Source organism: Lissotriton vulgaris, chromosome 2_1, assembly GCF_964263255.1.
Source record: "Lissotriton vulgaris chromosome 2_1, aLisVul1.2, whole genome shotgun sequence".
NCBI classification, from domain to species: domain Eukaryota; kingdom Metazoa; phylum Chordata; class Amphibia; order Caudata; family Salamandridae; genus Lissotriton; species Lissotriton vulgaris.
In genome coordinates, this window is record NC_141687.1 from 1,855,984,703 (window position 1) to 1,856,012,610 (window position 27,908).

Below are 27,908 nucleotides of genomic sequence, written 5' to 3' on the forward strand. Positions count from 1 at the left end.
TGCTCTCACATGGTTACCCACCTTAATGAATATGGAAGAGCTGGTGCAATTCTATCTTCTGAATAGTTTTGGTCTGATGTTGTTCCTCCTCTGCCTATTTTCAAAATCCTCCATCTTCCAGCGCATATCCTCAGCCACGTTAGACTGCTGGGTGTGGCTGAAGGGTCAGAAGGGCAGGACGCTAGACAGTTTGTGATAAATCTCTTGAAGGGGGCCTTTCCAGAATCCCAGTGGCAGTGGGAAACAGAAATACAGAGGGCGCATAGGTTCCCATTTACAATGAAGAAAGCCCGGGCCACAGGAGGAGCAGGGAGCGATGGCCAGGGAAACCATCCGAGGGCGATACTAGTGAACGTTGGGAACTTCTTGCTCAGAGAAGAGATTATGAGCAAGGCAAGGCCAGACAGCAGGAGGACTTTCGAAGGCACCACTTTCTTTGCCAGGCCTGATTTCTGTCACGTTACCGTAGAGAGGAGATGGAAGTTAAGGCAGATGATTGCTCCATTCCAGGCACTAGGCTTGGAAGCATATTTATTGTACCCTGCTAGGCTTAAAGTAGTTGTGAGGGGGAAAATCTGGATGTTTACTTCTGAGATTAAAGCCGAGTTATTCTTGGAAGAAATGAGGAAGCAGAAGGGGGGTTAAGAGCCATGGGTATTTGTGCACACAATACTGTCACCTGAATACGGATAAAGGGGCTAGGGGTAAAGGGTAGCACAGCATAGTTATTGCACTTGGCGGGAGAGGGATGCGGCTAGAACAATCTAAGGCGGGCACACATAGGTCTGCTGACCTATTTGCCTGTAAAGGGGAGGGGGGGCAGTGCAGGGGAGGAGGGGGAGGGGTTGGGCTCAGGGGTGGGGGGGGGAAACAGCAACAGTTTTTCTTCTTGCACTATAAGATTTGGCACATTGTTACTTACTTAGGACATAACGGATGTACACAAACTGGTTTGATGATATTAAATAATGTTTATCTCTGGTTATATCTACCAATGCTAGCGATATGGCGTGCAGGATAGCATCAATTAATGTATGTGGTCTCAATGAGATGAGTAAGAGGATGAGAGTTGCAGCGTATCTAAAAACTATGCGTCTGGATTTGATATGTCTTCAAGAGACCCATATAGAATCGAGTAAAATATATCTCTTGGAGCAACTAGGGTTCAACGTGTTAGCAAGCACTAAACAGGGGACTAGGACTAGAGGGGTAGCAGTCTTGGGCAGGCGAAGCGATGTGACTGTAGGGAAGAAGAAGGAAGATCAATGGGGTAGGTGGGTCATTCTGGAACTGTATTTTAGGGGCCAGAAATTAACCCTTGTTACAATCTATGGGTCCACGGAAGACGATCCAGATGTATTTCAGTTCCTTGATACAGAGCTAGCTCAGTGGCCTGAGCCCATAGTGTGCTGTGGGGATTTTAACATACATGATCTAGAGAGCTCATTTGCACATCCAGGTGGGATATACCGGGGTAGGAAGAGGAAAGTATATAGGGCATTAGCTGCTATGGTATCACACAATGCCCTGGTGGATCCGTGGGTAAAGCTACATCCCCATCTAGATGGAAGCACATTCTTCTCCGCCCCACATAAAGTAATGGTTAGACTTGATTACTTTTTGATCTCTAACTCTTTACTTCCTGGGTCTCAAGTGGAGAAGCTCCCTAGGGTGATATCAGATCACAGCCCGGTGATTCTCACTCTTAAAATTAACCAAACACCAAGAATACCCTCACAATGGACTTTCGAGAGAGGCTTGTTAAAGGATTCTACATACAGGGAGCATATGATAGCCTGGATCAAATGTTTCTGGGACATCAATAGGGGGACAGCAGATCCAGGAGTGGTTTGGGACACTTTCAAGGCCGGAGTACGGGGAGAAACAATGAGTTTCGTCTTGGGAAGGCAAAAGAGAGAAAGAGATAAGAGAGAGCTGGTTGGGCAGAGACTATTAAGAGAGGAAGGAAATCTAAGTAGGGCTATAACACGAAATTTACCTCTAGAAGAACACCTGCTTAAAATCATAGCTTTGAAAGCTGAAGCGGTGGAAGGACTGGCTAGGCAAGCCGCAGATAATTTCCTAACAAAGAAGGAAAAGACGTATGAACTCAGCGAGAGAGTAGGGCGAGTTCTGGCAATTAGAACTAGGCAGAGAGCGGCCGCAGCTGGAATAAAAGAAATTAGGGATGCACAAGGGAATTTGGTTGTGGATCCTAATCTAATAAGGGAAGTTTTTAGAAAGTTTTACTCAGATTTGTATACCCCAGAGGATCCAGTGAGCTTGCTAGAGGTTGAAAAATATTTAAGGAATATCTCTCCACCGATAATGTCCGAAGAAGATAGGGAGATATTAGACGGACCCTTACAGTTGGAAGAACTTATGGGGGCCCTCGGTAGCTTACCAGTAGGTAAAGCAGCAGGGCCATATCAAATCCCGCTTGAATTTTATCAAGTATTTAAAAACGTGCTTTTGGCAGATATGTTCTTAATAATGCAACAAGCGCAATTAGGGGAATCCAGCCCGGACTCATGGGGAGGGGCTGATATAATTGTAATTTTAAAAAAGGGGAAGCCGCCAGAAGCACCAGGGTCTTATAGACAAATTACATTAATGACTTCTGATGTCAAAATTGACTCTAAAATTTTAGCAAAGAGACTGGCAGGGATCATCGAGCAGTTGGTAACCCCCATACAGCATGGATTTATACCTGGAAAAGGGACAACGCAGCATGTTAGGACCGTTGTTACTATGTTCGACTCTGCAGGGGTCCTACGGGATCCTGTCGCAGCACTCTTCTTAGACGCTGAGAAGGCCTTCGACAGGGTCTCCTGGGACTACCTCTGGCAGGTTATGAGGTGGTGTGGGATGGGGGAGCCTTTTATAAAAGCCATACAGGCTCTCTACAGTACCCCAACTGCGAGAATTAGAGTGAATGGAGGGCTGTCAGCTGCAGTAAAAATTGCTAGGGGGACTAGGCAGGGATGCCCTTCGTCTCCCCCTCCTTTTGCGCTATATCTTGAACCGCTACTTCGGCGATTCGAAGCTAATCCAGAGATACCACCAATGAGGGTAAACAGCTGCATGGTGAAGACCTTAGCTTATGCAGACAATGTAGCTATACTAACCCCGAACCCCACTCTAGCTATAAAGGAGGTAGAAGCAGAGGCCCAGGTGTTTGGACAGATATCGGGGTACAGTCTAAACAGATCTAAAACGCAGATCATAAAAAATATATATGCTATATGCGATGATAATAGGGTAGTTAACTCTGCAGAGTATTTAGGGGTCTCACTAACGGCAGACCTGGATATGGTCGTAGAAAGGAATTTGACTCCACTGATCGCTAAGGTTAAGGGAGACCTGGAGAGGATGAACAATCTCCATCTCTCACTTATGGGGTGCACTAATGTGATTAAAATGTTGATCTTGCCCAAATTCCTATATTGTTTTCGTGCTATCCCCTTGGTTTTTGAAGTTAAGTGGTTTAATTTGTTAGAGAAGGTACTGAACAGGTTTATTTGGGCACATGGGAAGACCAGGCGGGCCTACAGATATATGTCTCTCCCAAGAGAGAGAGGGGGATGGGGGGCCCCTGACTTTAGGCTGTACCAAATGGCTGCAGCATTACAGTATATGCAGGGGTTAATTGGGGGTGGGGGACTCGACACAAGGGTTACGACCATGTCCACGGAAGTCTACTCTGTAGCAATGGGGGTAGAGGCAGAAAACAATTTCTTAAATAGAGTTGAGTTTGGATATCACAAAAGGACCAGATTCAAGACTGTAGTGGCAGCACTCAGGATCTGGAATGCCTTTCTAAAAAAGGCGGGGTTGGGAAGATATCATAGGTATGTCAGGCTTTATAAGAATAAATCCTTCCCTATGGAAGTATTTGCTGATTCGACAATGGCGGGATGGGCACAAAAAGGGATAATACAGATTGGAGATTTAATGGATGAGGAGGGAATAGCCCAGTTTGTAGACCTCACCCTCAAGTATGGTATTGAAAGAAAGGATTTTTTTAAATACCTGCAGGTAAGGAGCTTTCTTTGTCGTAAGCAGGGTGGTAGCATGGGGTTTAACAGCAATGAAATTCTGGAGAAAGTAAAACTAGGAGGGGACTGTACAATTAGATCTTTCTATGCATGTCTTGCAAAAGGGAAGATCGATGATATGGATAAAGTTAGTAATAAGTGGGTTGAAAAACTGGGGGGGGAGCCTGGAAGCTTCTAGGAATCCTTGGACATGGGTCGTACTATCTTGTGTTCGGGTCCCCTGCAATCTCAGCACTACAAGACTTTATTCTCACTGTATCACACCCCCGCTAGAATAGCTAAATGGGGAGGCTCCACTGGTATCACCTGCCCTCGATGTAATGCAGTGGATGCAGATATAATTCATATGTTTGCTACCTGCTCCCAGTTATACACTTTGATTAAAAACGTAGAAGATTTTCTTGGTAGCACACTTGGAATACGAATACAATTGACACCTATGTGGCTTCTGTTCGGGAGAGACATGCAAGATGGACCTGTCTACAAGGAATTTATGTTTATGGCCGCTGCAGTGCTGAGGTTGACAATGGCAAGAGCATGGTAAGATAAGATTCCCCCGGGATTGCAAACTCGGCTGGCAAACCTATTAGCTAGCTACAACCTTGAGAAAGCAATATATGCACGCAAGGGGAAAAGGGGTAGAAGGCTAGGGTTAAAAATCTGGGAACCAATAGCGAAATGGAAAGAGAACATGGCACTGCAGGACAATGTAACATAACATGAAATATAGGCTCTATCAAATTTTTCTTTTCTTTGTATTTAACCTATGCTTTATTCTTTACTGTTTAATTGCAAACCAGATAATGTAAATTATGAATGTAAAGTTGTTTGGGCACTGTACAATGTATAATATGTAATACAATGTGTATACTGAGAAAAAATTAAAATAAAAAAAAAGGGGGGAAAAAAAATGAATAGTTTTGGTCTGCATGTGGAAATCATGGCCTACTGCAGAAATAGGGCCACAGTGCTCTTCAGTCTATAAAAAGGCCCCAATAATAATAAGGTGTCTTTCCTCCTCGGCTCCAGGGCCACAAGCAGCCGCAGAGATGTTGATGACCAAGAAGAACCGGATCTCTATCTATGAGCTCCTGATCAAGGAGGGAGTGATGGTGGCTAAGAAATATGTCCATATGGCCAAGTATCTGAAGCTGTCTGTCAAAGAATTCCCGTCGGGAAGGAGTAATCCGGCACCTGGAAAATCGGACTACGAATCCCAGGATGCTTAGCGAGTAGATGTTATGTAAACAAACGACCCGTTACATAACTCCTGGAAACACGCCCTATAAAAGGAGGAACCCAGAGGGAGAACACTGTCGGATATTGTGTTTCCACCGACGTACCTGCTTCATGAAGAGCAGCGTTCCGAAGAGGTAATCCCGTCAGGCAAGAACGGAGGTAGGTCGAGTCGTTACTCCCTGGGCCGTGTCTTGCCAAGCTTAACCTGTTATTGACCCGGAAGCTCTACCGGACAACCATTGAGCCTTACCTTGACTCGGCTGAGTCTAGGCGTCTTGGTTCGTGTGCTGGTAGGAGCCGTAGCTCCCAGCCCGACCAGAGATACAGGGACTACCAGCTGTAACGCACACCAGGAGGTGTTTTCCGCGTTACAGGCTAGGAAGTCCACAGGATCGATCGAGCGGCTGCTCTCGATTCCTGTACACATATTCTGATTTGGGCATCGGTGACGCAGCACCCGGAGGTGTCTCAGCGTCCCGGTGTAGTACGAGGAAGAGGTCGAGCGGCTGCTCCCTTCAGGTAGAGACCCCGGCTGGGTGTCTCCCTGTCTCCTCTGTTCTCCCCATCACTCTGCGTACCCCTCACAGCATACCGACTGGCATTGTCGGCCATTGTTTATCTGCCCTCTGTTGGCATACGCCGGGACCGGCGTATTTGCAGAGGACGGTTAGGACCATCCGTGCTGTGGGTTGGTACCGTGGATAGACTGGAGGATTCCAGTGACTATAACATTTGTTTCCGTATTGTATTATTTTTGCCTTTATTAAAATAACTAAAACGTACACAAGTGGTTGCGTCCTCATTACGTGTCTGTTTACGATCCTGAGACGATCAGGACGTTACAAAATATCCGACCTTATAAACATTAACTGTCTCCTGGTCGGTAAACAGACATGGCAACACTTGATGACGTCCTGGCAGCTTTAGCTGCCGTGCAAATTGAATTGGCAGCCTCCAGGCAAGAGACTGCCGATGTAAAGGCCAGGTTGGATGCTATACAGTTGGACCCGCTCACACCCAGCGCATCCCTCACGAACCAAAACCCTGCGGTAGTCGTGGAGATGCCGGTTGCCATACCCTTGGCAACACCTGAGAGATACAGTGGGGACCCCAACACGGTACAGGTATTCCTCACACAAGTGGCGCTACATCTGTCGTGCAAACCCAAGGCGTTCCCCAATAGTCAGGCCCGGGTGGCTTTCCTTATTTCCTATTTGGCTGGAAATGCGGCACAGTGGGCCGTACCTCTGGTGAGCAGAGATGACCCCATCTTATGTGACTGGGGTGCTTTCCGCGAAGAATTCCTGAAGGTATTCGACCGAAGGGCTGACTCGTACACGGCGGACCGTGAAATGCTCGAGTTGAGACAGGGATCCAACGACCTGGTACAGTATCTCAACGCATTCCGTAGGTTGATTGCGGAAACCAAGTGGCCTCTTGCTAAACAAACGGCGCTCTTTCATCAAGGGCTGTGCGATGAGCTCAAAGACGCTGTGGCTCATATTGACCCTCAACCCAAGACATGCGAAGGACTTATCAACCTAGTCTTACGGTTGGAACATAGGCTAAATGAGAGAAAAGGGGATCATGGGAGAAAGGGAAAAGCCCTTCCATCATATGTGACAGTGGGAAGCCCAGAACCCTCCTCCGCATCCAAGGGAGAACCCATGGACATTAGTGCGATACGAGCCAGTCTCACAGCCACGGAGAAAGAGTCACGCCGCAAACAAGGATTGTGCCTATATTGTGGCAAAAAAGGCCACTACGTACGTGAATGCCCTGCCAAACCGAAGAACTCACGTTATAGGACCAACCGGTCTGTAACAGCCGTGGTGGATGTACCGGCGGAAAACTAGAGGACTCCCAGACCAACGAAGGGGCATCTCGGAGTCACGCATCCATCCCTTCACTATCCAACTCTGTCACGAAAGGACAGCGACATCTATTCCTCACGGTGCACGTAGGAGTGCACGACCAGTGGATACCCGTTGTGGCCATGGTGAATTCAGGGGCCACAGGCATGTTTATGGACTACAATGAGGCTGCCGGCTAGGGCTAGTGCTAATTCCCAAGGACGTACCCGAAGACGTCTATGCTGTAGACGGAAGGCGATTGGTGACGGGGCCCATTGGGCAACACACGGGGGTCATTCCGGTGAGATATGGAAGGGACCATTTGGAACAAATCGACTTTAACATCATCAGAGCCCCCCAATATGGTGTTATATTGGGATTGCCGTGGCTACAGAAGCACAACCCCTCGGTGGATTGGCCAACACATCGCATAGAAATGACGTCAACATATTGCATCCTGCATTGTGGAATGCGACCTGAATCCCCTGACGTAGAAGAAAACGGGAGACAGACGGTGGCTACAGCGGCTGAGAAAGATGTGGCACTCCCTCTGCACTATCACAGCTTCGAGGACGTCTTCGATGAAGTCAAGGCCGAGGTACTCCCGCCGCATAGACTGTCAGATCGACCTGGTGCCCGGAGCGAGCGTTCCCAGTGGCAGGCTGTATGCCCTGACGGAACCAGAAAACGTGCATCTCAGGGGGTACCTAGATAAACTCCTCAAGCTACGATACATCCGTCCATCCAAGTCCCCGGCCGCCTCGCCACTCTTCTTCATCCCAAAGACCAACGGAGAGCTGAGAGCCTGCGTGGAGTTTAGGGCGTTAAACGCAATCACCATAAAAAACCGGTACCCTTTGCCACTCATCAGTGTTCTTTTGGAGCAGGTCAAGAAAGCTCGTATCTACACTAAATTAGATCTAAAGGGGGCATACCATCTTGTGTGCATGTGAGACGGATATGAGTGGAAGACCGCCTTTAAGACCAGGTTCGGCCTTTTCGAGTACCTCGTCATGCCGTTCGGCCTGTGCAACGCCCCTGCAGCCTTTCAGTACTTTCTGAATGAGGTGTTTCGAGAGATATTTGATGTATACGTGGTAGTCTATATCGACGACATCCTCATCTATTCATCCAATGAGGAGGAGCACATTCACCACGTCACGACTGTACTCCAGAAGCTGAGGGAGAATATGCTGTTTTGCAAACTCAGTAAGTGTGATTTCCACGTCACATCGGTGGAATTCCTCGGGGTAATGCTGAGTCCGGACGGCCAGGAGATGGCAGAACGCAAAATCAAGGCGGTGAAAGAGTGGCCGGTGCCTCAAGGAGTAAAAGACGTCCAAAGTTTCATTGGCTTCGCCAACTTTTACAGGCGGTTCATAGATGGCTTTTCAGGGTTGGTGGCCCCGATCACGCAGCTGCTGAGGAAGCCCAAGGAGTTCGTCTGGTCCCCAGAAGCGAACGAAGCCTTTGAGGCCCTGAAGAACGCCTTTGGTAGGGCACCGGTGTTGGCTCACCCTGATCCGGATCTCCCCTACGTGGTGGAGGCAGACGCATCGGATGTGGCGCTGGGGGCCATCTTGTCCCAACGGAATCAGGACACTGGGGTGCTTCATCCAGTGGCGTACATGTCACGCAAGCTCACCGACGCCGAACGCAACTACCATATAGCGGAGAAAGAGCTTCTCGCTATTAAGGACGCCTTCACCGAATGGAGACATTGGTTGATGGGTGCAAGGCATGTGGTTGCGGTGTATACGGACCATCAGAACCTGCAGTTCATGACGGCCGCAAGACACCTTTCACCCAGGCAGTTGAGGTGGATGATATTCTTTGCAGGGTTCAACTTCCACATCACGTATCGGCCTGGGACTGAAAACCGGAAGGCAGACGCCCTGTCGCGCCAATCTGCTGTTAAAGAACCGATGCCTGTTTCCGAACATTCCATCATTCCCCCTCAGATGGTGTTGGGAGTTATCCAGCCGGATACATTCCTGAGGGGAATCCAGAGAGGGATCCGGTAATTCGCTTGGCAAAGGTGGCTCCTCAGTCACAAGGAATGGCAGGTGAAGGATGGGATACCCCTGAAAGGCAGGTGCCTGCTGATACCCACGCCTAGATTACGGAAAAAAGCATGTGTCTGGTGCCATGACTCTCCATGTGCTGGACATTTGGGGTTCGAAAAAACGATGGCTAGCATGGGACGGCATTTCTGGTGGCCCACCATGAGAGTGGATGTCAGGAGGTGGGGACAGGCGTGTCCTACGTGTGCTACCATGAAGACCGATCACGGCCGACCCAAGGGGCTCCTCCATCCACTTCCGACCCCGGATAGGCCATGGGATAACATATCACTGGACTTCGTGGTGGGGCTACCTATAGACCAAGGGATGACAGCGATCCTGGTGGTGGTGGACTATCTGACGAAGATGGGACATTTCATCCAGTGCAGAAGAGTCCCTACAGCAGGCGAATTGGCGTCACTCCTCCTGAAAAATGTGGTACGACTACATGGATTGTCAGGGGTGATAGTGTCAGACCGGGGGTCGCAATTCACGGCGCAGTTCTGGAAAACATGGTGCACAGCGCTGCACGTTAAAACCGCCCTGTCCACCAGCTACCACCCTCAAACCGATGGACAAACCGAGCGTCTGAATCAAACGCTCAAACAGTATCTGCGATGTTTTGTGGACCAGGGTAAGGAGGAATGGGTAGACCTGCTATGGGTAGCGGAGATAGCATACAACAATGCCACTCACAGCTCCACCCAGTCATCACCGTTCTATAGCAACTATGGCCAGCATCCCAGGTTCTTGCCTTTTCTCCATCCACTCAAAGAAAACAGGATTCCCGCCACGGCGGACAGGGTAGCACGCATTAAGGACGCATTGATGCGCTCAAAGGATGTCCTGACTGAGGCCAAGAAAAGGTACAAGGCCACGGCTGACAGGAAAAGAAGGCCTGGGCCACTGTACCGTACTGGAGACTTCGTCTGGATATCCACAAGGAACATGCGATTTCGAAAGAACAGTGTGTTCCATCCCAAGTTCATGGGCCCCTATCGGATTTCCAAATGTATCGGTCCAGTGAATGTGAAGGTGTGTTTGCCCCAGTCATTGCGGATACACCCTGTCTTTCACGTATCTTTAATTAAACCAGCAACCTCCAAGCAGTCTGAGACACTTAGGCCGATATGTGTGGAATCGGAGGTGGAGTATGAAGTATCGGGCATACTAGCGTCCAAATGGCGTAGGGGCAAGCTGTGGTACCTGGTGGCTTGGAAAGGCTATGGTCCGGAGGAACAGTCATGCGAGCCGGCTGAAGGAGTCCATGCCCCGCGCTTGGTCTCGTTGTTTCATTGTAGGTTTCCTTCCAGCGCTGGCCCCGTGGGGAGCCGCTGAGAGAGGGAGGATGTACTGTCAAAGAATTCCCGTCGGGAAGGAGTAATCCGGCACCTGGAAAATCGGACTACGAATCCCAGGATGCTTAGCGAGTAGATGTTATGTAAACAAACGACCCATTACATTACTCCTGGAAACACGCCCTATAAAAGGAGGAACCCAGAGGGAGAACACTGTCGGATATTGTGTTTCCACCGACGTACCTGCTTCGTGAAGAGCAGCGTTCCGAAGAGGTAATCCCGTCAGGCAAGAACGGAGGTAGGTCGAGTCGTTACTCCCTGGGCCGTGTCTTGCCAAGCTTAACCTGTTATTGACCCAGAAGCTCTACCGGACAACCATTGAGCCTTACCTTGACTCGGCTGAGTCTAAGCGTCTTGGTTCGTGTGCTGGTAGGAGCCGTAGCTCCCAGCCCGACCAGAGATACAGGGACTACCAGCTGTAACGCACACCAGGAGGTATTTTCCGCGTTACAGGCTAGGAAGTCCACAGGATCGATCGAGCGGCTGCTCTCGATTCCTGTACACATATTCTGATTTGGGCATCGGTGACGCAGCACCCGGAGGTGTCTCAGCGTCCCGGTGTAGTACGAGGAAGAGGTCGAGCGGCTGCTCCCTTCAGGTAGAGACCCCGGCTGGGTGTCTCCCTGTCTCCTCTGTTCTCCCCATCACTCTGCGTACCCCTCACAGCATACCGACTGGCATTGTCGGCCATTGTTTATCTGCCCTCTGTTGGCATACGCCGGGACCGGCGTATTTGCAGAGGACGGTTAGGACCATCCGTGCTGTGGGTTGGTACCGTGGATAGACTGGAGGATTCCAGTGACTATAACATTTGTTTCCGTATTGTATTATTTTTGCCTTTATTAAAATAACTAAAACGTACACAAGTGGTTGCGTCCTCATTACGTGTCTGTTTACGATCCTGAGACGATCAGGACGTTACACTGTCTGACAAAAATGTCCCCAACCTTCATGTCCTGAAGGCCATGCAGTCTCTAAAATCACGTGGTTACGTGAAGGAGCAGTTTGCCTGGAGGCATTTCCACTGGTAATTGACCAATGCGGGCATCCAGTACCTAAGAGACTTCCTGCATCTGCCCACTGAAGTTGTACCAGAAACCCTGAGTAGAAGCCGTCCAGAGACTGGCAGACCAAGGCCAAAAGCGCTCGAAGGTGAGCGCCCTGCACGTCCCAACTGTGGTAAGGCTGATAGGGATACTTACAGACGCAGTGCTGCTCCTCTGGGTACTGACAAAAAGGCAGAAGATGGTGCTGGAGCTGCTACAGAGTTCCAATTTTGTGGTGGATTTGGTCATGGACGTAGCCATCCTATTCAATAAATTCTCTTTTGGATTTGTGTAATACGTTGTCTACCGTAGATCAACCTCAAGGTTTTACAGAATGTGCCAGTATTAGGTACTACAATGGTTTTCAAGGCAAAATGTGGATCACCTGCCTGAGCTTGCTTTTTACTGCCACAGTAGAGACTAATGGTGTGGTGAGAGACTGCTATGGAAGAAAGTTCTTAAAGTCTTCCCCACTCTCCCGAATATGTGTCAATGATGATCACAAAGAAGCCATTGATGAACTGAGCACATTCCTCACTTCAAAAGTTAGTCCTGACTATGAGTTGTTTCATCTGTGGATTGCATGGTAAGAAGCTGGTGAGCCCCAAGACGTCGCCCATGAACAAGGAGGAAATGAGAGCTCAATTGGCATTTTCTGATTCTACAAGTCAAGAAAAAAGTTCCCAAAGGAACCCAGGATCATACTTCATGCAATGCACTGCCTGAGACACCCAAGAAACATGTGCCAAGCCAGAGACATCTATGTCAAAGCCTTGTTTGCATTTATTGCCATCAAAGGAGAAAAGCGAGACTGGGCGGACGTAATCACCCATACAGACAACCCACATAAACTGGCACCATAACCAGCTACTAGAATGGGTAGCAGACATGCAACAAGGTTGAGTAGCTCTTCGGCATCTGGAAGGATGCTGGCTAAAAAAAAATGGTGGTGGAAGAGTAGAACAAATTATCATTTAGAGTGAATTTTGATTAAGAGGAAGACAAAGAAGTCCACAGAATGCCCATGGTCTAAATATAAGTGTACACACACCAAATGTAAGGTGTACATTCAAAGGTTAACCACATGTAGCCTGGATTGAAATCAAAATGACCTGGCACTAAACCAATACAGATAGGTGACACCTAGTCCACATCTGATGATCACCCTCTCCAGGCTCACCCTCTATGTAGGGCCAACAGCACTACCACTGAAGCAGTGCCTGCAATGTTTCAAATGCACCATATACATAAGACAAAGAGATCCTAAACCACCACGATTCAGCTAGCTATCTTGCAAGACTGTCAGGTGCCTTTCAACATCGACCATCAGGATAGAGCTGGAGAAATGAGAAAATGTGAGTGTCACTTAGAGTGCAGATGGTGTGCAAGAAAACAGCAACTGGATAGCCACCTTGAATCACACAAACAAATGTTTTCATACATGTAAGGTTTAGAAGGTACCACATTCCTCAGTTTCAGTTTAATATCGGTGTCTATGGTATTTCAGTTGCCCATTAGGGAGCTGTTGGTAGGAATCCCCAATGGCAAACTCAATGTGAGGAATGACATTCTAATTCATGCCAGCATCCACCAGGAACAAGACCAGTGACCAAGGTATCCCTCCTAAGGTTGAAATGACTCTGCCTGACATTCTTTAGGAACAAATGTGAATTTCAAATGCCACAAATAGAACTCTCCATATGCTTTTGTCTAGCTTTCTCTAGCTCTAAGCAATACTTATAGGTAAGTCTACATGCAGTAAGGTTCCACTTTTTATGGCGAGTAGAGTCCATTATTCCAAAAAAGTTGGACTTTAGTCTGGGAGCATTGTCATGGGGTGTTCACAAAGACATCAGCATCAGCTGTTGTCTCAGATAAGTGATGCAATTGACTGGTGGGTGGAATGCAAGAATGCTCTATTAGGTGTTCATATAGGTCCTCTGTGACCTATACTCATTGCAACAGCCTGGTGATTTTGGGCGGCTCTCGGGATTCAAACAATTCAAGCACTGTGGTCACAGGAAGAAGCTTGTCAATCCTCCAACTGAAGAGAATTGATGGCAATGTGGAAGCCCTTTAGGGGGCTGCTCCTGGGATCACCAGTCCCAAATTCCTGTAAAGGGGCAGAAGTAATTCCTATTTACAAGAAAGGGTCCAGATGGGACCCTGCCAACTATCGTCCAATAAGTCTTATAGATGCTGGTCAGAAGGTAGTTGGCAGGGTCCTCCTGGAGAGGATCCTCTCCTGGGCTGAGGAGAATAATATTATTTCGCAATTCCAGGCAGGCTTTAGGGCATGCACAAGTACTATAGACCAGGCCTTCAGGCTGGCACTTCTGCACTGGAAGGTGGTAACCATAGGCAAGGGCGGTCTTTATCTAGCATTTATTGACCTGAAGACCGCCCTTGACCTGGTTCCCTGAGACCGCCTTTGGCTGGTCTTGCAGAAGATGGGGTTCCCCCCTTCCATCTTGAACCTCCTGGCCCGTATGCATGATGGAAACTATGCCCGTATTAGATGGGGTACGCAGGAACAAAAAACAGGTAAAATTCCTGTGAATAGAGGTGTCCGCCAGGGACGCGTGTTGGCTCCCACCCTATTCAGGCTATTTGTGAACGGGGTTGTCTGCTTTCTCCTAGAAATTAATGCCGATGCTCCTGTTTTGGCGGGGGATAAAGTCCCCGCCTTACTTTTTGCAGATGAAAAACTGCTAGTATCGAAAACCCCTGCAATATTACAGAAGTTGTTAGTTCGGTTTTGCCTCTTTTGTAAAATGAGGGGCTTAGTAATTAATACTTCTAAAACTAAGCTCCTTTATTTTAACCCTAGTAGATCGGCCAAATCCACCCTCGTTCTTGATGGGGTACCCCTATAGCGTGTCAAAGTCTTTGACTATTTGGGGATTAAAATCTCCGACAAATTTAAATGGCAGCCACACATTGACAAAATGGCCTTAAGCTATAAGCGGGTAGTGGGGGTGATAGGGAGGGAACATCGTGCCTCAACCTCAAGGCCCATTGCCCCTGCCCTGGAGAACTACGCTGCAAAGGCCGTAGGCTGTGCATTATATGGAGCCGAACTTTGGGGCTTCGGTAGGATAGACGTGCTAGTTACTGCAGAAAACAAGTTTTGTAGAGAGTTTGCCTTGCTCCCCAGGGGAACCCCAATTAAGCCACTTCTGAGTGATTTGGGTCGTCGCTCAATTAAGTACTTAATCACCTTGCGCCCCCTTCTCTACTGGGCTCGGCTATGGCGTACCCCCGAGCTATCTAGATATGCCGATGGCCTAAGAGAAGTAATGAACCTCCAGGGATCCCATAAGATTGGCTGGCTAGTAAACGTAAAAAAGCTCTTCTTGGTTACTGGCCTCAAAACTGCATGGGAGTCAGGAGTTTCGTAGTCCAAGGCTGAAACAAAGAGAGCATTCTGGGCATGGATTGATAATCAGGAACATAGAGATCCCAATCGGGGCAGGCTGACTGATGAGTTTCGCCAGCACAAGCAAGTGCCTCGTCTGGAGCCCTATCTAGATTTTACTCAGAAACCGAGAGATAGGGCTCTTTTTATTCAGTTTAGAATGGGCACCCTTCCTCTTTATGAACGCACAAGCAAATGGAAGCCACCTCACCAAACATTTCCTGATTGCCCACATTGTGTAGGTGTTATTGAAAATATTCCACACCTTTTCTTTGTATGTCCGGCTTATACCAAACCTAGACTGAAGTGGCCAAAACCAGTATGCCTACAGCTTGAGACTAGGAATCATTCTGTTGCTCTCAGAATCCTCCAAGCAGATGCAAATACAACCTTAGCCTGTGGGGTGGCAAAATTCCTAAGCTGGGCTTGGCTGATAAGATCGAAAGCTATATGATGAATTAGTATGATTATTAATTTCAAATTTTGTATCAAAGCTGTTATAGTTTAATACATTTTTACTATTTTATTGCAAAAATGATTATTAATGTCAAAGTCAAAAACAAGCTTTATTCGATTGTTAAAATCAAAAGCACAATCAGACAATAAAAATACAGTATCACAATTCATTAATTCAATAGTACAGTAAACTTTAGTGATAATATCAATGCATGTAAAAATCATTTCAAGTTGAAAAAAAATGGACATGTGAAAGAGACAATTTTAAAAACAGACAATTTTAAAAACAGTAAAAAAGAAACTCAGTTTGTTTGTTCAGCCCGCCTGGTTATTCGGGGATAGCTTCCTGGACTTAATACGAATAGCAGCTACCAGGAAGCTAGCAACCCCGAAAATTACCCTTGTGGTTCCTAAAAGTTGCAGGTACAAGAGAGCTGGGCGAACCTGGAGAAAACCTGTGTCTCTTAAAATTGGGGCTAAAAACCGTCTTCTAATCTCCTTAAAGTGATCACAGAACATAACAAAATGCATGAGAGACTGTTCTGAGAAGTTGTCACAACTGCATGGGTTTAGAGTGTCAGGTACCCCCCACACAGGGAAATTTCCTAGGGAGTATTGTTTAATATTAAACCTGAACCTGATAAGGAGGTGTCGATGAAATGGATTGCTGACAATTTTTAGATAGGGTTCTAGGGAAGGGGTAGTTAGTAGCAGGAAATTCGCTCTTACTTTGGGCTTCATTAGTTCCTCTTCTTCCCTAGCTTGGTTAGCCCTATGCAGGAAATTTTCCTTTATCCAGTTTACGTCACCTTTGACTATGGTGTTCGGATTGTTGTAGAGATCTGGCCTACCCAATTTATTCACCGTGTTCTTAATATATGCAAGCCAGGAGATGTTAGTTACCTTATCTAACTCCATGCAGTCTTTAAGGATGCAGTGGTTCAGGGGTATATCCTTATTTAGCCAAGCTTTTGCCCAGTAAACAAGAGGGGCCAATTGGAGCTCGTCGGTGACATAGCCTAAGCCTAGCTCAGTTTGCAGGGAGAAAACTGGTGTTGATTGCGGGACTCCTAGCAATGTTCTAAGAAAGTTGTTTTCCGCAATTTGTATTTTCCCCTGAGGCGAAAATCCCCACAAGGGGGCACCATACTTGGCTATAGACAGGCATTTTGACTTGTATACTTTCAGGAGGGCATCCATTGGACGCAAGCCCAGCCGCTTTGCAAAGCTCATTAGAGCTGAAGTAGATCTCTTAACTGCAAGGCTTTTTGCATTTACTTGGGCGGTCCAGGAGCTCCCTTCTTCAAAAATAACGCCCAGATAAGTAAAAACAGGTACCCTAGTCACACCCTCACCAGTGCAGGTAAACGTCTTTAGCTTTTGTGTTTTCTTGCGTTTACCTGCCACCATAATGTGGGATTTTTTATTATAAATTGCTAGGTCAAGTGATGTCATGAACTCTCCAAATGTGTCAAGGAGTTTTTGTAGTCCTACCCCTGTGCGGGCTAAAAGCACCGCGTCGTCCGCGTATAGTAATACGGGCACCAGGGAGTCCCCTACTCGTGGGATGTCAGGTGTTGATACCTCTAGAACTTTGCCCAGTGAGTTGATATAAAGGGTGAATAGGAGGGGGGCCAGGATACAGCCCTGCCTGACACCCCTTCTAGAATGGAAAGGCCGAGTACAACTGCCCTCCCGATCAGTTCTTACAGAGGCTGACAAATCAGTGTGGGGTGACGCAAAATTTTTTTACCGGCGATGGGTCGATACCCAAGTTGGCCAGTATAGCCCAGAGCTTGGATCGATTGACCAAGTCGAAGGCCGAGGAGAGGTCCATAAAAGCCATGTATAAATTTCCCTCTTTGGCCTTAGTGTATTTACCTACAAGCATGAGGAGATTTAGGCACTGGTCCATAATTCCTCTCCCGGCCCTGAAACCATACTGCAGGTCTGAAAGGACCCCCTTCTCCTTTATGTAGTCCCCCAGTCTGTGAAGAATGACTCTGCCCAAGATCTTCACGGCAGAGTCAATCAATGATATCGGGCTGTAACAGGCCGGGTCAGTTCGAGAGCCTTTCTTAAAAATGGGAATGATATTTGAGGAGGACCATGATTTAGGAAACCCAGCTGTACATGTGAAATTAAAAACATTTGTGAGTATTTTAGTCCACATATTTAGGGGTGACCTATAAAGATCTGCCGGGACACCATCTGGGCCCGGAGCCTTGGATTTTGTCATCTCCATAATGGCCCTAGTAACCTCATGCTCGTTAAATTGCAGGGGAACATCAAAGGCCAAGTGTTGGTATGGGCTATCTTGGTCACTATTATAAATTTTACTAAAATGGGCAACCCAGTCTTCCTCTGGGATCACACAGTCCATAATAGAGTTTTCCTCCTCCGCGAAGTATGCGTGATTGATCACTGCCCAAACTTTGGAACTATCTTTCAAGATGTTAATTGATGTAAGATTGTCCCAGGGCTCATTTTTTATGGCTTTTTTACGATTATTAATAGTTGACCTATAAAGTTTCCTGCATTCGGCCACCCGCTCACTGTTTCTTGGCTGCTGTTTAAGAGCCACCATGAGCCCCTTATGAGCCTTTGAACATTCCCTATCAAACCATCTAGGACGGTTATCACCAATTTGCTTCTTTTTTCGAGTTAGGTTGCGGTTTACTTGTATGCAGATGTTAGTGAAAGAATTTATGGTGTCAGTATCATTTGCAGAGCTATCTGTACATATTAGCAAATCTGCACAAGCATTTACTTTAAGTTGTTCAATGAATGTGTCCGGAACCACCTTGGACCATTTTAGCCTTCTTCCACCATCCTTCGGGACAATGGAAACACAGCAACCTCCCAGACGCTCAACCTGAGTTGCGCTGTTAGTCCCATTATTTAAAGTCAGAATCAGTGGGTTATGGTCACTAAAGGTGGAAACCTTTACTTCCTGGGAGAATACCATAGCAACCAGCCCCGCAGAAATAAAGATGTAATCAATCACCGTGTTGGCATCTCTTCCTATAAATGTCGGTGCCCTGTGTACCCCCTCGGGCCCAACTACTTCAAAAAGGTTTACATCGGTAAGTAATTCTTCCAACTCCATCCCCTGGGGTGTGTGTTCACGATGGGGGCTTATGCGCCAGGAGGCGCCAGTTGTTGTTTGGCAAAACAATCCCAACCACAGGGGTGTATATTAAAATCTCCCATAAGCAGGATTTCGAATAAAGCTGTTTGATTAGACTTGTAATGAGAAAGAAATAAAGCTAAGGACCTAAGATGTGTATCATACGGGGCCTTATCCGGGGCATTATAAAAATTTACTATTAAAATTTTTGGGAGATTTGGCCTAACCCATTCTACACATAAGATGTTGTCTGCTGATGATTCTATTTTTTTCATAGAGCCTGACACTTTGAGGGAAATAATTGTGTATAAGCCTCTTTTGGGTCTCTCTCCCAGTCCCGTAGTCGCTTTAACGTGGAAGCTGGAGTAGCCATTTAGAAGGAAGTTCCCGTTTGTATCCCAGGTCTCCTGGAAACACATGATGGCATGTTGGGATACAAAATCCACCCATCTTTCATCCAGGGCTTTCTTCTTTATTAATGTAATTCTTTCTTTTAACCCTATTTATTATGAAATGTGTTTTAATTGTAAAAATGCTTTTAAGATATCTCATATCGAAAGAAAGCTTTGTTGACCTGACTTGACTAAAAGCATTTCAAACCACATGTCAGACATATGATCACCCAGTTATAAATCTATTTGCCTGGAAAAAAAACACCTTATTTTTGTTTATGGCACCAAGGGGAAGGGGCAATGAACACTCTATCAAGTGGACAGAGACCTGTTGTATGTATTTCCTCCATTTCCCCTCCTTGTGAAGTCACTGAGGAAGATTCAGGGTAGCCTTTGTTCCTTCTTCTTCTGAGAATGGTGTGTGACTTTCTCCCGGATAGGGCCACCAAACTCAACCTACGGCGAACCCACAATTGGCTCCAGGAGGTCTGTGACAGGAATGAACCCCACTGGTTCCTCTCCCTGGACGCGGAGAAAGCGTTCGACGCGGTACATTGGCCCTTCTTGATGGGCACGCTCGAACGCTTTGGGTTAGGGCCTAAGTTCTTAGGATGGGTGAAGCTGCTCTATTCGAACCCCAGAGCGAAGGTGAGGGTCAACGGAAGGCTATCCAGAGAGTTTGCGATAGAGCGGGGGACACGACAGGGGTGCCCGCTATCCCCACTGCTTTTCACCCTCACGATTGAAATCCTGGCGATTCGCATTCGGCGTAACCGGGACGTGAGGGGGTTTCACTGGGGGGAGTCGGATGCGGACCAGGAGAAAATCTCCCTCTACGCTGACGACGTTTTATTGTACATCACGGAGCCGACTAGGACTATCCCTGCCCTATTTAAGGAGCTGGGAGACTTCGGGGCAGTGGCCGGCCATACCATTAACTGGCACAAATCGGTCATATACGACCCGCAGGGGGCCCCTAGAGGGGAGTGCCTGCCCGAACAGCTCCTGCACACCACAGAGGGCTTCCGATATCTGGGGGTCTTCATCACCCGAGACGCCCGTCGTTCCTATACTGCTAACATTGACAGGATCCTGGTGGCCGCGAAGGCGGAAATGGATCGATGGAGACAACTCCCACTCACCATCCTGGGCAGGGCCGCCCTGTATAAAATGATCCTTTTACCGAAATTCCTATACGCCCTCCAAAACGAATACTACCCGCTGCCAGCTGCAACTACACCGAAAATACACGCTGACCTCCGCTCCTTCCTGTGGCTGGGGAAACAACCGAGAGTGGCACTAACGACTTTGCAGCGGCACCAATACAGCGGGGGCATCTCGCTACCCAACTTAGAGGCATACTACTGGGCTGAACACCTGGCCCCAGTCAACGAGTGGATACATGCCCCCGCAGATCACCCGACCTATGCGCTAGAAAAATCCAAATGGGGCGCAAAGACGGTGCTACACTTCCTCTACGGGGGTAAGGGGGGACGTAGGCTTCTCCCGGCAACTAGAATCACCCTAACGGCGTGGCGTAGAGCTACGGTGAAAATGGGATGGCAAAATAGACCCACCCGGCAAACCCCCCTGTGGTCTTGCAGCTGGCTGACCGAACTTCACAAACTGAGGGGATTCAAACAGTGGGATGACATTGGCATCTCCACGATCGGGGATGTCGTGGCGAGAGGGGAGCTGAAAACCTTCCAGGCACTGCAACAGGACTTTGGTCTTCATAACACACAATACTTCCGATACCTGCAATTGCGACATGCGTGGGGGGCACAGAACATCTCCCTTACTGACATTCCCCAGTATGCACCACTTGAGGGACGCCTGCTCCAGGAGCGGATACACAGAGGGGCGGTATCCATGATCTACAAAACACTGACAAACAATATGCTAGGTGACCTACAGGCTTTGAGGGAGAGATGGGAGGGTGATGTGGGCACGTTTGAAAACCTGGATTGGGAACTCATCCTCATGCACCCTAGGGTGGTGGCCATCAAATCACGGCTTCGCCTCATCCAGTTCAAGGTTCTCCACAGGGCCTACTTTGATAGGACACGACTCTTCCGGATGGGGAGGGCCGCTGATGCCTCCTGCCTGAGGTGCCAACATCCTCAGGGTGATTTTTACCATATTATTTGGGGTTGTTCCGTGATTCAGGGGTACTGGAATGAGGTCTTCACAGAATTATCAGCAGTTCTGGAGGTTGGCGTCCCCAGGGACCCTAGGCTGGCACTCCTGGGCATGTCAACTGAGGTGGATGTCACACGATACTCACTTATCTTTCTGTTGTTGGCGCTGGTAGTCGCCAAGAGAGATATAGCTAGAATGTGGGGGGCACCAGGACGGCCGAATCTGGATGACTGGAGGCGAGGCTTAGACATGTACATGGCAGCTGAGAGGGTTACGTATAAAGCGAGGGGGTGCCCGAGGAAATTTCGAAAAATATGGGCCAAGTGGAGGCACTATCACGGACTCGAATAGGGGGGTGCACTGTGGAGGGGGGGGGGGGGGAGTGAGGGTTACGATACGACCCACGGAGGTGGTCTCATGTACGAATGATTTGCACCTGTTGAACCTGGAGGACCTGGAGGATGAGTCGAACTAATGTTTGCGGCTTCTGCCATGTGGGGTGTGGAAGACACTGAGATCCGGGGGGTGGGGTGAGGTATGGGGGACGAACTGTTTGGGGGGGGGGGGGAGGTGAAGGGCGGGAAGGGGGACCTCGGATAGAGGCCTCTCAGTTGCCCGGGGATGTTCAGTGTGGAAGTTGGAAGGGGGGATTTGGGGTGTAAAGATGGAACACGAAATGATCTTATCATGATAAACAACGTATGCTACTGTGTTCGAAAGTTGCGTATAACCGGGGGTTGCGGAATGTTGACGCCCCCCCCGGGATGCCACACTGCTTTTCTTGATGATCCGTATGATGCAACAATAAAAAGAAATTTACAAAAAAAAAAAAAGAGAATGGTGTGTGACTATCCATTGTTCTACACAGGGGACCTGCCTCCTTTATTGAGCCCGATGATTAAAGTATAATTTCGGTAAGACTGCAACCTTTAGGTTCCTGTGGTTGCTGAGGATTTCCAAGCATCTAGAAAGGTATCAACCCAATATAAATAAAGGAGGCATTGGACACATTTTAGTGAGTGGTGTTTAAAACATGGTTGATCACTTTCACCTTGTGATCGTTACTTGACTTTCTTAATAGATGGTTTCCATAAACATTAGATTAATAGTGGACAGCAGAGGGGATGGAACTCTGTGGGGTTTACTCAATAAATTAAGACCCTCAGTAACTAGGGACCAGATTTTCAAATGTAGGTTTGCATGTGTAGATCTACTCACATGTGTAAACTTCAGACTTCTTCTTTTCAACATTTCTGAGTTGAGATTTGCATATAGATGTAGACTTAAGAGTCTTCTCGCTCCAGTGGGACCCAAAGCTTTCCGATTGCCAATCCAGCATTGGTACTGCCATGACAAAGATGACAGTCTTCCTAACTCTAAAAAGAGTGGGTGGACCAAGGGTTGACAGACTGGATACCCACCACATTTGTAATGGAGTACCCTGTCGTCTACCAAACTTCAAGTGGGACTCAATATTCCTGGTTTGGGGACAAAAGTTTTTAGCTAGCCTCAAGGTCAGTTTTAAACACCTGTAAGAAAATGGGTTATCAGTTGGGAAAGATCCAAGTCCTATCCAAGTAATAATCTTGCAGGATAAACACAGTTTCATTAGTTGAAACATAGTCTCATACCCTAGTAGATATGCAACAGAGAAGACAGGCTTGACTCAGGAAAATGTGTAAAGTATTGAACAATATCAAAACAGTTACAAAGTCAAAACACAATACAATGAAACTCCCACAAATAATATATAAAGAGCAAGAAACATTGTATAAGAGAAATTATACCAAAATGAATAAGGACAGATATACAAACTTGTTTTCGTTCAGAAAAGTCCGATTCACCGAATCAGGCAATTTGCAAATGAAAGAAGGCATTTTTCAATGTACAAAGGCTCAATTTGCATATTTGGTAACCTGTTACCAAATCGCAAATTGGGTTTGCGATGCGGTATTAGGAAGGGGCATGTTTAAGGCATCCCTTCCTAATACCTAATCGCACTGGTATGTGTGAATGGGTGAATGTTTTGCAACTGAAATGCGGTCACAAAACATTTTCATTTTACAGCCTACTTCAAGCAGGGGTAACCATTCCAAAATGGTAAGGGGTCCCGAAGGGACCCTATCCCCTTTGTATATGTTTGTAAAAACATTTTTTAAGAGCAGGCAGTGGCCCCACAGATCACCCCATACTCTTAAAAAATGAAAAGAAAACTTTTCATTTTTCTTTTTGAAATGCATCCCGTTTTCAGAAAATAGACTGCATTAAAAAAAAACATTGCTTTATTGAAAAGCAATCACAGACATGGTGGTCAGCTGACCCCAGCAGGCCACCATTCTTGCTATTTTTGCGATGCCTAAATGGATCACAAATCGAGACTTAAGTCATGAATATAATAAAGTAGATCTATTTTGGACCCACTGGGAATCGTGAAATGTGTCAAAGACACATTTGTACATTGGTGTTTGCGATTATCAAGTAGCGAATCACAAACATTCACTATTTGGTGATCGCAAAAAATTACCCACATTAATCTGGCCCTAAAATCCAAATGAGCTCAGGAGAGAAGAGTTTAAATATTCTTTAGGTTACCAGGTGCTAAGAAACAGAATAGTGCCTATATGCTAAGTAGACCAGGACCGACACACAAGTTGAGATTGACCATGATGTCCCTGTAGTTGGCTAAGTGCCCGATTTTGACTTTGGTGGTCCAACCGCCTGACCACCTTTGCGCTGGTCAAAAGAATACTAACAGGCCGGTGGCATTCCAACTGCCGCATTACGAGTTCACCGTCAGACTGGCGGCATTGCAGCACCACTTGGGTGCTCTATGTGCCATTCACCATGTCGTGCATGGCACACAATGTGTGCACAACAGTGCAAATGTAGGGAGGCACAGCATGTGCCCCATGCACAATCTAAAATGAGCAAAATCATCCTTGGGGCCTATTTGGGGCCTCTTCCCCACCTTTCCGCCGACCTTTTCATGGCAGAGTACCTGCCATGAAACAGTCAGAAGAAAGGTACGTTGTAATCAGCATGACATTACCAGCTTCAGCATCTCCGCCATTCAGCCCCGCTTTCCCCACTGCCGCCCCGTCAGGATCCAGGATCCTGGCGGTGATGATGGTCTTGTATCAGGCTTGTGGTAGTCCGACCACCAACCTCGTAATTGGGCAGTCAGACCACCGAGGAGGCGGTGGTCGGACCGCCACCATGAGATCAACATTCTTAGGACCACCATACTTGGAATCAGGCCATAAGTCTAGTTCAAGGACCTGAACACAAACTAACCTTTGGACTTACTCTACTTTTTGGAAGCAGAAATCCTCCAGCGGGGCAAGGTAGAAGGCTGTATCTGATAAAGTCCTCTTGAAGTCTCCAATACATTGGTTGAGATCCCACTGACGCTGTTAGTATTGGAGGGAAAACCTCTGAGTGTGAAAATTCAAATTTCACACCCAGCAAAGTTCCCTCATTGACTGGTTTTCATTTAGCCACACAGGAGATCAGTCAACTTCGTAATCCTGGGTACAAATGGAAGTAGGTACTGTCTTTTAAATATCCACACCAGTCATAGATAGCAGGTCCAGTCCTCTTCTGTTCTTCCGTAGGTCAAGATGTTCTGAGGGGCTGAGAGCAAAGTGCCACTTTTGTGCAATGGACTAGCCAATGGGTGGGGATGACTCACTGACCAATTGATAAAATATTCCTGCGGGCAAACCATCCCCATTTTCAGCACATCCTGTTTGCAACACTACAACGTAAACCACACTGCACCATTCTAAGGGTAATCAATATGGCAGAAACATTCTCCCCTTCAAAGAAGCTTGTGGTCCACTCAAGTGTTTAACTAGGGAAACAAGAAGTCCCCTTTCACTTAACCATTCCAAACTGGTTCTCAGGCCAGCTCACTGCCCCACCGAGCACGGAGCCTCTGATCAAACAGCCCTCTTCTCCAGGCCTCCCTTATCACAAAGCTATAAAAGAACTGCTCTCCCACTGTTCTTTTCAAGTATGTGAAGTTCCTAGAATCTATTCCACTGACATTCTTACGGTAAGTTGGGCCACATACCTCACCCAGGCCATCCTGCCAGGCCCAAACCACGGTCTCCACTCTTGGAGCAGCATTTCACACCTCATCAAAGGGAAGCTCTGACAGTGGCATTTGCAGGCAGGCTAGTGCTAATTAAACTACTAGAGCTTCGGTCAGGCAAAGTATATCTTTCTAAAAGTTACTGTTTCTGCATTCCTATCGAAAGTCCAACTACATCATTGAATTGGATTTTTAATAAATATTAAAATTAGTGGTTGAAAGGACTTTCTAAGCAAAAGATACAAAAAGTATTATTGTTATACTTTAACTTTTGCTATGGGTGAAGCCACAGCCTTGTCCAGTAAAAATAGCTTTTGGGGGCTAATTACTTTATGAACAAGCCAACAGTACTTTAAAACCTGTTTTACTTTTCAAACGCTGTTTAGGAGTAGGGTTCCCTCCTGTCAAAAAGGGTTATTTTGATATGTCTGGCAAGTTTAAAAGCTGCAGTGGTAAGGCTACACATGTCGGCCTGAAGAAATGTTTTCCCTGTCAGTCTAGTGGATGGCACAATATGTGTTGCAGTCAACACAGGCGACATTTAACTTCTATGCCCTTGGTCTATTTATTGCACTGTTTACCAGGGCCGTATGGAAAGTTAATTCTGCAAAATGGGGATTAGCCAATTTGATCATGTTTCAGGAGTCAGTGCACATGCACTGGGACTGACCAGCAGTGTCCCAGTGTGAGGAGTTAAAAAAATTAGCAACATCAATCCACACAAAATTGGTGTGACCATCGCAACAAAAGGTCTTTTTGTATGTCACCTCAACATTAATATCCTCTCTGAAGCAGGCCATGGCACCAGTTACCCCCTGAGAAAGGCGATTCACGTGGAAAGAAGTGGAAACTATTTAAACTGACAAAGGTGAAGACATAACAACAGCAGGTGAAGTGGGTTGCTTAGGCAGATGAAACATAATGCCTGCAATCAAAAAGGTCAGCAGGGTGGGCGTGGCTTGGACGCCGAACAAGATGATCGCAATCCCTGAAGCTCCGCATCTAGGCTGAGACCCGTTATGCTACAGAGCTGCTGCAGCACTTCTTTATTTGTATGGACTGACGCCCTTTGTTGCACCAGCCCAGGAGAGCAGGTAGCTGTCTATTTTTCTACATTTATTTCCATTGTCAGGGTGTTTTGTGGTACCTTGACATTCTTGTCATTCCTAGCAATTTTTTCTACGAAATCACACTGGAGTAGTAAATATACACTCCTTGAAAATGGCATTTTTGGCACCTTACTCTGTTTAATGCCAACTTTCTGTTCTGGAAAAGTCATGAGGTGTATTGTTTACTCTTAAGTCTTATATCTTCATTATCAATATAGGAGGGGGATATAAAGGATAATTAACAGCTTTTATGTGCCTTCCTCTGGGATCTAATTTGCTGCTTATAACAATGGAAGATCTTATGGAAGAGCTGAAAAATGGTAAGCCTTTTGTAGTAGAGACCAATGCCACCCTTCTGAGACTAGAGGAGAAATGATCTAATTTGGAGTCAAGAGTAACAGTGATGGAGCAGAGGGTTAGCGATGCTCAGGATGTGATCCCTTTGGTGGAAGCCATGTCTAAAGAAATAGCTCTTCTTCAACAGCAAACCGAGGACCTGAAAACCGCAATAGGTGCAACAACCTCAGGCTTTATGGCATTACTGAGTGAGAGGAGGGCTCGGACATGATCGCTTTTCTTAAAAACCATATTCCTAAGTTAGTTGCCCTAAAGGAAGATGTTATTCTCAACCTACAACGTGCGCATTGTATTGGTCCTAAAATCGGGTGCTCCTCCTCCTCAGTCAGCCGTCCCAGAGGGATTATTGTTCTTTTCCTCGAATATACAGAATTGGTGATTGTCTTGTCTGCAGCAAAACAGAGAAAGCAGATTCTATGGGCTGGTCACAGAGTTTTTTCTCTCACAGAATGTGGCTCGTGCCACTGTCACTCATTGTAAGGAATTCCTTTCCTTTCACCCTGTTCTCCGCTCCATGAATGCCAGATATGGCCTTCATCCCTGTTTTTTTAAGGTTACTTATGAGGAACAGACCCATTCTTTTGATTATCCTGAGGATTTAAGACAGTTTATTTCTTGCCACAAGAGAGAAGAAATGGACCTTGGGAAAACCTGAATACTGACTCTCCTAATATGCTTTTGTTACTAATTTTGCTTAACTATTTTCAATCTACAGGTTCAGCCGTTTTCTTATGTATTTTTTCACTTGTTTACTCTTTCCATGATATATGATAGTTCTCATGTGATATCATCCTCTAAAATGTTTATGTTTTTTTCGCAGATTCGTCTTGTCTAGTACGGATTCCCCTCCTTGCTGTTTCCTCCTCACTGTGCTTCCCCTCCTACTCTTATTGTGTATAGTACTTCATGTATTGGTAAGTGTTCCTCCTATCTCAATATTTATGAGTGTATTATATTTGTTCTTGATGTATTTCTTTCTCTGAGTTATTCTACTTACCTTGTATCCCTGGCTGCCGCTCTATATTTAACTGTTCCTTTTCCTTGTTGTTTATTTCTAATTTCGTGGGTCCTTGTCTGTCTTGTCTTTGCGGTTCCCCGCCTTCTCATGTCAATTCTTTTAATTCTCTCTGGCAATAAGTTCTGGTCATTTTGACTGGAGTCTTCCGACTTCTTGCCAATTTTTTTTCTCCA

General features: G+C 46.7%; 1 long non-coding RNA gene and 1 pseudogene across 1 annotated transcript in view; both read left to right on the forward strand.

Moving 5' to 3' along the window:
- Nucleotides 1-27,625, forward strand: part of LOC147733414 (uncharacterized) — a 30,669-nt gene extending 3,044 nt beyond the window's left edge. The window contains exon 3 of the long non-coding RNA XR_015308726.1: nucleotides 27,538-27,625. This is a non-coding gene — a long non-coding RNA (uncharacterized LOC147733414). The remainder of the gene's footprint in view (nucleotides 1-27,537) is intronic.
- Nucleotides 5,108-11,890, forward strand: LOC147733415 (small ribosomal subunit protein eS10-like; annotated as a pseudogene).
- Nucleotides 27,626-27,908: the final 283 nt, after the last annotated feature.